The sequence below is a fragment of the Schistocerca piceifrons genome, chromosome 6 (assembly GCF_021461385.2).
Source record: "Schistocerca piceifrons isolate TAMUIC-IGC-003096 chromosome 6, iqSchPice1.1, whole genome shotgun sequence".
NCBI classification, from domain to species: domain Eukaryota; kingdom Metazoa; phylum Arthropoda; class Insecta; order Orthoptera; family Acrididae; genus Schistocerca; species Schistocerca piceifrons.
In genome coordinates this window covers 551799438-551809808 of record NC_060143.1, presented here as the reverse complement: position 1 = coordinate 551809808, position 10371 = coordinate 551799438, and positions in this window count along the sequence as shown.

Here is a 10371-nt window from a genome sequence, read left to right as displayed (position 1 = left end):
TGTTAATACTCATGAAGATATTAATGAATTACATAAAGCAATGAGAAAAAATTTTAAAAGAAGAAATGTTGTATCGCTTGTTATAAATGATTTATTCCCAGTAGATTTAGCAGAAGTGGATTCTGGAACTTGAAATGAATTTCAAAAATAAATAAACGATGTAACAATTTATTAAATGCAGTTCATCTCTTTTCAAAATTTGCATGGGCTGTTCCCGGTAAAGACAAACAAGCAAAAATGTATCTGATGCTTGTCATATAATATTCAAAGAAAGATATCCTAAACACTTGCAAACAGATAATGGTATTGTGTTCTATAACAAAGGTTTTGAAAGACTTATAAAGCCATTTGAGATTGATTATTATTTTGCTTTTACTTAGAAGAAAGCATCAGCTGTAGAAAAATGTGAGAGAATACTCAAAGAGAAAATGTGGAAGAGATTTTCTCTTTGAAGTAATTACAAGTAGGTAGATTTGATTTTGAAACTTTGTTGATGAATTCAATAATATAAAACATTCAAATGATAAAGATGAAACTGAAATATGTAAATATATTTAATTTAAATCTGACTAAATCAGTATATAATGAAAAATCAAAGTTTCAAATAGGAGATAAAATACAAATTAAGGAAATTTTTGAAAGGCATAAACAGCAAACTGATCAGCAGAAATATTTTGAATATATGATTTAGTCCTATGTAATTAAATTACACATTGTTTGAATGATGAGTGTTGGAAATGAAATAAAATGTACTTGTTATGAATGCAAATCGCAGAAACCAAGTACTGAGATGTATATGTAGTAGAAAAGTTATAAAAATTAAAGATAATAATGAGTATGTTACATGGTTGGAATTGGGAGCTCACATAATAGTTGGATAAATAAAGATAACGTAATTTTATTACCCTTATTCAGCAATACCTTTGATTAAGATCTGAATTGTAGCTTATCATCATCCACATTCTTCATTATAATTTATTTTATGTTCCACAGACTTCCGTGGGTCACCTTTAGGACCCCTACAATATTTGTTATTCCATAATGATATTCTGGTAGTCTTTCCAAGACACCTATGTAGCTTATCATCATCAACATTCCTTGGATTGTTCTTACTGTTATTATTCAAGTGACTTCTATTTTGTCTAAACTTCGTAGGGTGAAAATCCTTCCATCCTGGAATATTAAAGAAAAGGCAAAATACTGTTAGATGAAGGAATTAATAAATATAACCCTGATTCATTAATACAAAACTATATTCTTTATTAAATATCAGGTCATCTATATTGGATGGTCTTATATTTTCTAATCTACTTTTATCTCATTCATCTACTAGCTTTTTAATATTTTTGTGTCCTGGTATCTAATCATTGATGTAATCATAGGTTATCTGTACACCTCTGCAGCTTATCTTCCTTGGATTATTCTTACAATTACTATTCAGGTGACATCATCATGTACTATTATAATCAATATCATTTTGTTGTAATTAGTTAGATGTCAGATAACTGACACCTGCAACATTCTATATAGAAGATAAAATACCATTGGCTGTATTTACTTAATTTATTAATACAGGATGATGTAACTCATTATTATTCTCATTATCTCTTCATTCATACTGGTAGTTTCCTTTAAGAATCATCAGCATCTAAATTCCACTATCTTAGCTACATCCTTTGATAATTCCTACTTTGATTAGCTAATTCTTATATATGTAATAGAGCTGAGGATTTGTCAGGTCTATGATTTTTTTTTAATTTAATCTTATCTATAGCATCTTTAGAATTTTTTGAATTCTCATACCTTAGCTACATTCTTTGATTATTCATACCACTGTATGTCAGCTTGTTGGCAAAGACTTCATAAATAAATCCTTTCCTTTTTGTTTTTACATGAAACAATGAATGAATATAAGCCTGATTTATAAACAAATATGGTTTTCACATCAATATTTTGGTGATCTCTCCAGGATACTACTGTGGCTTATTGTCATCAACATTCCTTTGATTATTCTTATGATCAACAACCATTTACATATATCACTATTATTCCTTAGTATTTAAAATATGTATTTGATATTATCTGTTTTATAATGCACACTGACTCATCCCATAATTTTTTTTTGCTTTAATGGTATTTCCTTCTTCAAATGATTTTTTATTTACATTACCTTTATTATGACATTCAGCATATAGACTTAGTTCAAAAAATTTACAGCTAGTTTTCTTCAGTTAAATCACCTAATACAATTGTTTTTATGTGTGTTATTTGCAACCTTCAACTGTAGTATGACTTCTTGTTGAATAAAATGCGAATCAAAGTCAGTTGGTGACATAATTAAAATATTGGTGTATGATATGGTCCTACTCAAGTCTGGATTTATCATTAAGTAGGAATTGGAGTGGGAGTGCGAGGCCAAGTTCCAAGGGATCAAGCAATACAGGCTCCAACAGAGATAGTGAATGGCATGCCTCAGAACAGCCAACTCTCTCAACTCAAATACACGCCCAAGGTACAAGATCACAGTTGGGTGCGGAACATCGGAAACCGATGTCAGTCATGGAATGATCATCAATACTGATGTTTCTTGTCTTCCCAAACATTAGGTTGGAAGAATGTATATAAAAGGCTATACAGTGCACATTAACAACAGGAATATCAATGGCACTCTGTCGAAACGTAGTAATCTTGCCAACAGTATTTAATAATCACAGAGCAATGATGTACTTTGTTATAACAGTAATTTCAACTGTACGCTAATTGAATGCTGAACGTTACCCTGTCGAAAGGCTCCTCTTGTTACTTGCCTTTAAACAACCATCATTCATCAGCGCGCGTTAACAACAACAGGAAAATTTGGGGAACACTACAAGAATGCCATGACATGAATCTGCACAATGCGAACTTGCAGATCAAGTTGACAACTACACCATTTAAAGGTTAACACACAGATGCAACCACAGACAGATTCTAACTGTCAAATGGTGAGTGTTGCTCTACCACGAGGCTATCTTGTCGGTGCAACCTTGTGGGCAGCAAAATAAGTAGCAAACAACCTGCACATACTAGCAACCAAGAATCTAGTCTGTGTGATGCAGCTTCGATTACCAACGGCCACAGTTTCAGAGACCAACGACCACAGTTTAAACCACCACATCCTCTTTAAGGGGGGAAGGAAAGAGCAATCTTACCACAAGAAGCCGGGAACTCGATAATACAAATGGCAGAACATCATGCCTCCAGGCATATCGCCTCACCACCCTTATGGATGAGTCACAATCGAAAACCGCGATGAGGTGTGGCTTCCCACTTCAAAATAGCTCACCATACTATACAATCCTGCTCACAAAACGTGGCCGTCCATGCCGGCCACCTGCCATGAACTGCCGGCAGGCTAGTATGTCCTCTCTCTCTGAAAGCCACCAGCGATCGCACGCTAAGCACCGTGACCCCCTCTGGCGATGTGCCAGAAGGAGTAGAGCAAGGCTCAACCTCATCCTCCAAAGATGAAGTAGGTGGGGGGTGGAGGATATCAAAGCACGGCAGCATGACAGCTTAGGCTTTAATTTGACTTACATGCACCCAAATGAACGTATTGCTAGCAAGGTTCTTAACCAGGAAGTTGACCAAACCCAATCACTTGTGGACCTGGCATGGGCCAATAAAATGGGGAGCTAACTTACCAACAGTAGGTGCTCCCCTGGTCACATGGACGTTAAACTTACATACAAAAACATGATCCCCTACCTTTATTTGGACCGGGACCCGACCATGGTTATAGCACTGAACTTGCTGGAGGTGTGCTTGCTTAATATTGTGCCTAGCATTCTCCTAATTGTGCTTAATTTTATACGGATCCAAATTTGCTGGTTCAGGTCTTCGATATTCCAAAGATTGGCTGGGGGATTACTAATTGGATCAGCAAGCATGTGGGAGACGGGGGTCACGCCAGAAGCCTCATGCTGAGCAGTGTTAAAAGCAAGATTGAGACACGGCAATATCGAAGCCCACTCGTTCTGCGCGTTGGCATGGTCAGTAAAGCTACTCTTAGTGAGATATCTTCCCATTACCCTGTTGCTTGGCTGCAATTTTATTCGGCACACTGGACTTATCCTTGATGTCAACAGCGAGCCTTTCTCTTTAAATTTTGCCGCAAGCAGAAAATAGGGTTTTGTTTCTGTGGGATTAGTCCCTTACTGGTAAATGAGGTTACATCTGAGTTTCAGCTTGGTCACGTCCATAGGCCCCAAGCTAACAACCGTTCGAGGTGTTCCAACATTGTCCTGAACTTCTTACTGACAGATTGGGAGTAACTGATAGGATAGAGTATAGAATTCACTTGGTCGATGATGTCCCGGTGCGCCAAGCCCCCTATTACTTATCCCCTCCTAAAATGTGGATCCTACACTAGAAGGTCGATGCTATGTTGTGTGATGGGGTTATCAGACCATCTACCTCCCCTTACGCTTCCCCAATGTTCTTAGTCCAGAAGGCTCAAGGATGAGGTTGAGCCTTGCTCTCCTCCTTCTGGCACATCGCCAGAGGGGGTCATGGTGCTTAGCGTGCGATCGCTGGTGGCTTTCAGAGAGAGAGGACATACTAGCCTGCCGGCAGTTCATGGCAGGTGGCCGGCATGGATGGCCACGTTTTGTGAGCAGGATTGTATAGTATGGTGAGCTATTTTGAAGTGGGAAGCCACACCTCATCGCAGTTTTCGATTGTGACTCATCCATAAGGGTGGTGAGGCGATATGCCTGGAGGCATGATGTTCTGCCATTTGTATTATCGAGTTCCCGGCTTCTTGTGGTAAGATTGCTCTTTCCTTGTATTGTACCCCCCTTCCCCCCTTAAAGAGGATGTGGTGGTTTAAACTGTGGCCATTGGTCTCTGAAACTGTGGCCGTTGGTAATCGAAGCTGCCTCATGCAGACTAGACTCTTGGTTGCTAGTATGTGCAGGTTGTTTGCTATTTATTTTGCTGCACACAAGGTTGCACCGACGAGATTGCCTTGTGGCAGAGCGACGCTCACTTTTGACAGTTTGAATCTGTCTATGGTCGCGTGTGTGTGTTCACCATTAAATCATCTGCAAGTTCGCATCGTGTGGATTCATGTCATGGCGTTCTTGGAGTGTTCCCCAAATTTTCCTGTTGTTGTTAATGTGCACCAATGAATGAAAGTTGTCAACTTGATCTGCAAGTTCGCATCATGTGGATTCATGTCATGGCATTCTTGTAGTGTTCCCCAAATTTTCCTGTTGTTGTTAACGTGCACCGATGAATGACAGTTGTTTAATGGCAAGCAACAAGAGGAGCCTTTCGACAGAAACAATGTTCAGCATTCAATGAGCGTACAGTTGAAATTACTGTTATAACAAAATACATCATTGCTCTGTCATTATTAAATACTGTTGGCAAGATTACTACTTTTCGACAGAGTGCCATTGATATTCCTGCTGTTGTTAATATGCACCGTATAGCCTTTTATATACATTCTTCCAACTTAAGGTTTGGGAAGACAAGAAACGTCAGTATTTATGATCATTGCAGGGCTGACATTGGTTTCACATAATCCACACCCAACTGTGCTCTTGTACCTTGTACCTTGGGCGCGTATTTGAGTTAAGAGAGTTGGCTATTCTGAGGCGCTATCTCTGTTGGAGCCTGTATTGCTTGATCCCTTGGAACTTGGCCTCGCACTCCCACTCCAATTCCTACTTAATGATAAATCCAGACTTGAGTAGGACCATATCATACACCAATATTTTGATTATGCAACCAACTGACTTTGATTTACTTTTTATTCAACAAGAAGTCATACTACAATTGAAGGTTGCAAATAACACACATAAAAACAATTGTATTAGGTGATTTAACTGAAGAAAACTAGCTGTAATTTTTTGCGACTAGGTCTATATGCTGAATGTCATAATAAAAGTAATGTAAATAAAAAATCATTTGAAGAAGGAAATACCATTAAAGCAAAAAAAAGTTATGGGATGAGTCAGCATGCATTATAAAACTGATAATATCAAATACATATTTTAATTACTAAGGAATAATAGTTATATATGTTAATGGTTGTTGATGATAAGAATAATCGAAGGAATGTTGATGACAATAAGCCACAGTAGTATCCTGGAGAGATCACCAAAATATTGATGTGAAAACCATATTTGTTTATAAATCAGGCTTATATTCATTCATTGTTTCATGTAAAAACAAAAAGGAAAGGATTTATTTATGAAGTCTTTGCCAACAAGCTGACATACAGTGGTATGAATAATCCAAGAATGCAGCTAAGGTATGAGAATTCAAAAAATTCTAAAGATGCTATAGATAAGATTAAATTAAAAAAAAAATCATAGACCTGACAAATCCTCAGCTCTATTACATATATAAGAATTAGCTAATCAAAGTAGGAATTATCAAAGGATGTAGCTAAGATAGTGGAATTTAGATGCTGATGATTCTTAAAGGAAACTACCAGTATGAATGAAGAGATAATGAGAATAATAATGAGTTACATCATCCTGTATTAATAAATTAAGTAAATACAGCCAATGGTATTTTATCTTCTATATAGAATGTTGCAGGTGTCAGTTATCTGACATCTAACTAATTACAACAAAATGATATTGATTATAATAGTACATGATGATGTCACCTGAATAGTAATTGTAAGAATAATCCAAGAAAGATAAGCTGCAGAGGTGTACAGATAACCTATGATTACATCAGTGATTAGATACCAGGACACGAAAATATTAAAAAGCTAGTAGATGAATGAGATAAAAGTAGATTAGAAAATATAAGACCATCCAATATAGATGACCTGATATTTAATAAAGACTATAGTTTTGTATTAATGAATCAGGATTATATTTATTAATTCCTTCATCTAACAGGATTTTGCCTTTTCTTTAATATTCCAGGATGGAAGGATTTTCACCCTACGAAGTTTAGACAAAATAGAAGTCACTTGAATAATAACAGTAAGAACAATCCAAGGAATGTTGATGATGATAAGCTACATAGGTGTCTTGGAAAGACTACCAGAATATCATTATGGAATAACAAATATTGTAGGGGTCCTAAAGGTGACCCACGGAAGTCTGTGGAACATAAAATAAATTGTAATGAAGAATGTGGATGATAATAAGCTACATTCAGATCTTTATCAAAGGTATTGCTGAATAAGGCTTATAAAATTACATTATCTTTATTTATCCAACTATTATGTGAACTGCCAAATCCCAACCTTGTAACATACTCATTATTATCTTTAATTTTTATAACTTTTCTACTACATATACATCTCAATACTTGGTTTCTGTAATTTGTTTTCATAACAAGTACATTTTATTTCATTTCCAACACTCATCATTCAAACAGTATGTAATTTAATTACATAGGACTAAATCATATATTCAAAATATTTCTGCTGATCAGTTTGCTGTGTATGCCTTTCAAAAATTTCCTTAATTTGTACTTTATCTCCTATTTGAAACATTGATTTTTCATTATATACTGATTTAGTCAGATTTAATTTAAATATATTTACATATTTCAGTTTCATCTTTAACATTGAATATTTTATATTATTGAATTCATCAACAAAGTTTCAAAATCAAATCTACCCACTTGTAATTACTTCAAAGAGAAAATCTCTTCCACATTTTCTCTTTGGGTATTCTCTCATATTTTTCTACAGCCGATGCTTTCTTCTAAGTAAAAGCAAAATAATAATCATCTACATCTACATCCATACTCTGCAAGCCACCTGACGGTGTGTGGCAGAGGGTACCCTGAGTACCTCTATCGGCTCTCCCTTCTATTCCAGTCTTGTATTGTTCGTGGAAAGAAGGATTGTCGGTATGCTTCTGTGTGGGCTCTAATCTCTCTGATTTTATCCTCATGGTCTCTTCGCGAGATATACGTAGGAGGGAGCAATATACTGCTTGACTCTTCGGTGAAGGTATGTTCTTGAAACTTTAACAAAAGCCCGTACTGAGCTACTGAGCGTCTCTCCTGCAGAGTCTTCCACTGGAGTTTATCCAACATCTCTGTAACACTTTCGCGATTACTAAATGATCCTGTAATGAAGTGTGCTGCTCTCCGTTGGATCTTCTCTATCTCTTCTATCAACCCTATCTGGTATGGATCCCACACTGCTGAGCAGTATTTAAGCAGTGGGCTTTATATATCTTTCAAAACCTTTGTTATAGAATACAATACCATTATCTGTTTGCAAGTGTTTAGGATATCTTACTTTGAATATTATTTGAAAAGCATCAGCTACATTTTTGCTTGTTTGCCTTTACTGGGAACAACCCAAGCGAATTTTGAAAAGACATCAACTACATTTAATAAATCGTTACATCGTTTATTTATTTTTGAAATTCATTTCAAGTTCCCAGAATCCACTTCTGCTAAATCTACTGGGAATAAATCATTTATAACAAGCGATACAACATTTCTTCTTTTAAAATTTTTTCTCATTGCTTTATGTAATTCATTAATAATGTCTTCATAAGTATTAACAAAATTTTTTAACAAATTCATTCTTTTTTTCTTTTATATACTGTGCAAATGCCTTGAGTCCTCTGTCTTCCATTTTTAGTTATTATTCTTTGACAGTGATGTGTGTCTGTAAACTTTTTTGCAGTGAAGGAACCAAATGTGATCACCCATTTACACACACCTAAAAATGTTTTGCATCACCCCAGTTCCCAGAACTCCTGAAGATAGACATTGACTATGGATATTGTATCACAGACACAGTCCCTTTGACTGTTCAGAGATGTCACTAAAACTGCCCAAAGATGTAAACAACCATGCATGAGCAGTGCCTATTAGATGGAGGGGGTCTGACAGCCAATCAGTTCCAGTCATTCCACCAAGAAGGACACACGTGGCTCATTTGCCTACAGTTCAACCACACCTAGATGGTCAATACTCCAGTTCAATTGCATCCCCATCGTTACACCAGCAAAAAAGATGTTGGTTCCCTGTGTCCTACTCTTGTAACACATGTCATTGTGAATAAAATAGTAAGTAAACATCTTTTCCTCCCCAGTACACATATATTTGTTCTTAATCATTTTAAGTTTGTCATATTCATTCTGCTCCCTATGCACATTCCTCAAGAACCTTCCTATGAATTAGTGTTGCACTCCGTTCATGAGGTTGATTCCAATTTCTTAACCCTGTGGTAGGTTCACTGTTGTCCCCTGTGAATCAGTTGGTAGTCTAGATATTGCATCAGGTATTACGTTGGTTTTATCAAGTTTGTATATCACCTCAAAGTCATAGTCTTGTAGTGCCAGTGCCCATCTTGTTAATCAACTATGCCTCAGTTTGTCAATGGTTAAAAAATCCAAGGCTTTGTGGCCAGCAACCAACTTCATGTGCCTTCCTGTCAATAGTAATGGTATCATTTGGAGCCCCATACAAGTGCCCGTATGGTGTTAGAACATTTTCTTTCCCATGGGTTTAAACTTCTGCTACTAAAGGTTATGAGTTTTATTGTTTCAGTATCTCTCTCTTTTGTAAATATTGATACAGATGTATGCCCAATACATAAGCTAAGCTATCTGCACACAAATAGAAGTCTTTAGTAACGCATTACATGAGATTTCCTTCATCTTTTTTTATTCCTTTTGACATTCTTCATTCCAATGCCACATCATCTTTGCCTTCATTAGCCTCCTCATGTATGGGGCATTGAGCACTGGATCTTTAATAAATTTTCAGTAGAATTCACAAACACCAAAAAATGCTCTCAACTGCTTCTTACTATTGGGAATGGAGAATTCCTTAACAGCCTCCAGCTTACCTGGATCTGGGTAAATATCTTACTCTGAAATTATATGGCCTGAAAATTTTATTTGTTATTTACCAAATTCTGATTCATCCAGATTTGTAATCATCCCTGATTTTTCAAATGCTTCTAGGATGTCATTTAATTTTTCCAAATGTTAATCCCATGACTTTGTCACAATTAGTATATCGTCCACAGAGACAGTGACTTTCTTAAATAAGTCTTCACCTGGAATTTTAGACAGTGCTCTGATAAACTGTACATTAATGCCAAATTACAGGACTTTGAAATGGTAACTCTTGCCAGCGTATGTAATCTCAGTATACTGGTGAGATTCTGGGGCAAGAGGTACTTGCCAATATCTATCAGTCAGATCAATATTACTGAATACTTTTTCTCATCAAAATTTCTGAATCATTTCTTCTATTGCCTCAAGCCTGTCTTGCTCCAGTTCAATAATCCTGTTCACTATACATGCATCCAATACTATCCTCATTTTGCCACCCTTTTTTCCACTACAAATAGGAGACTACTATATTGACTGTTGGCTC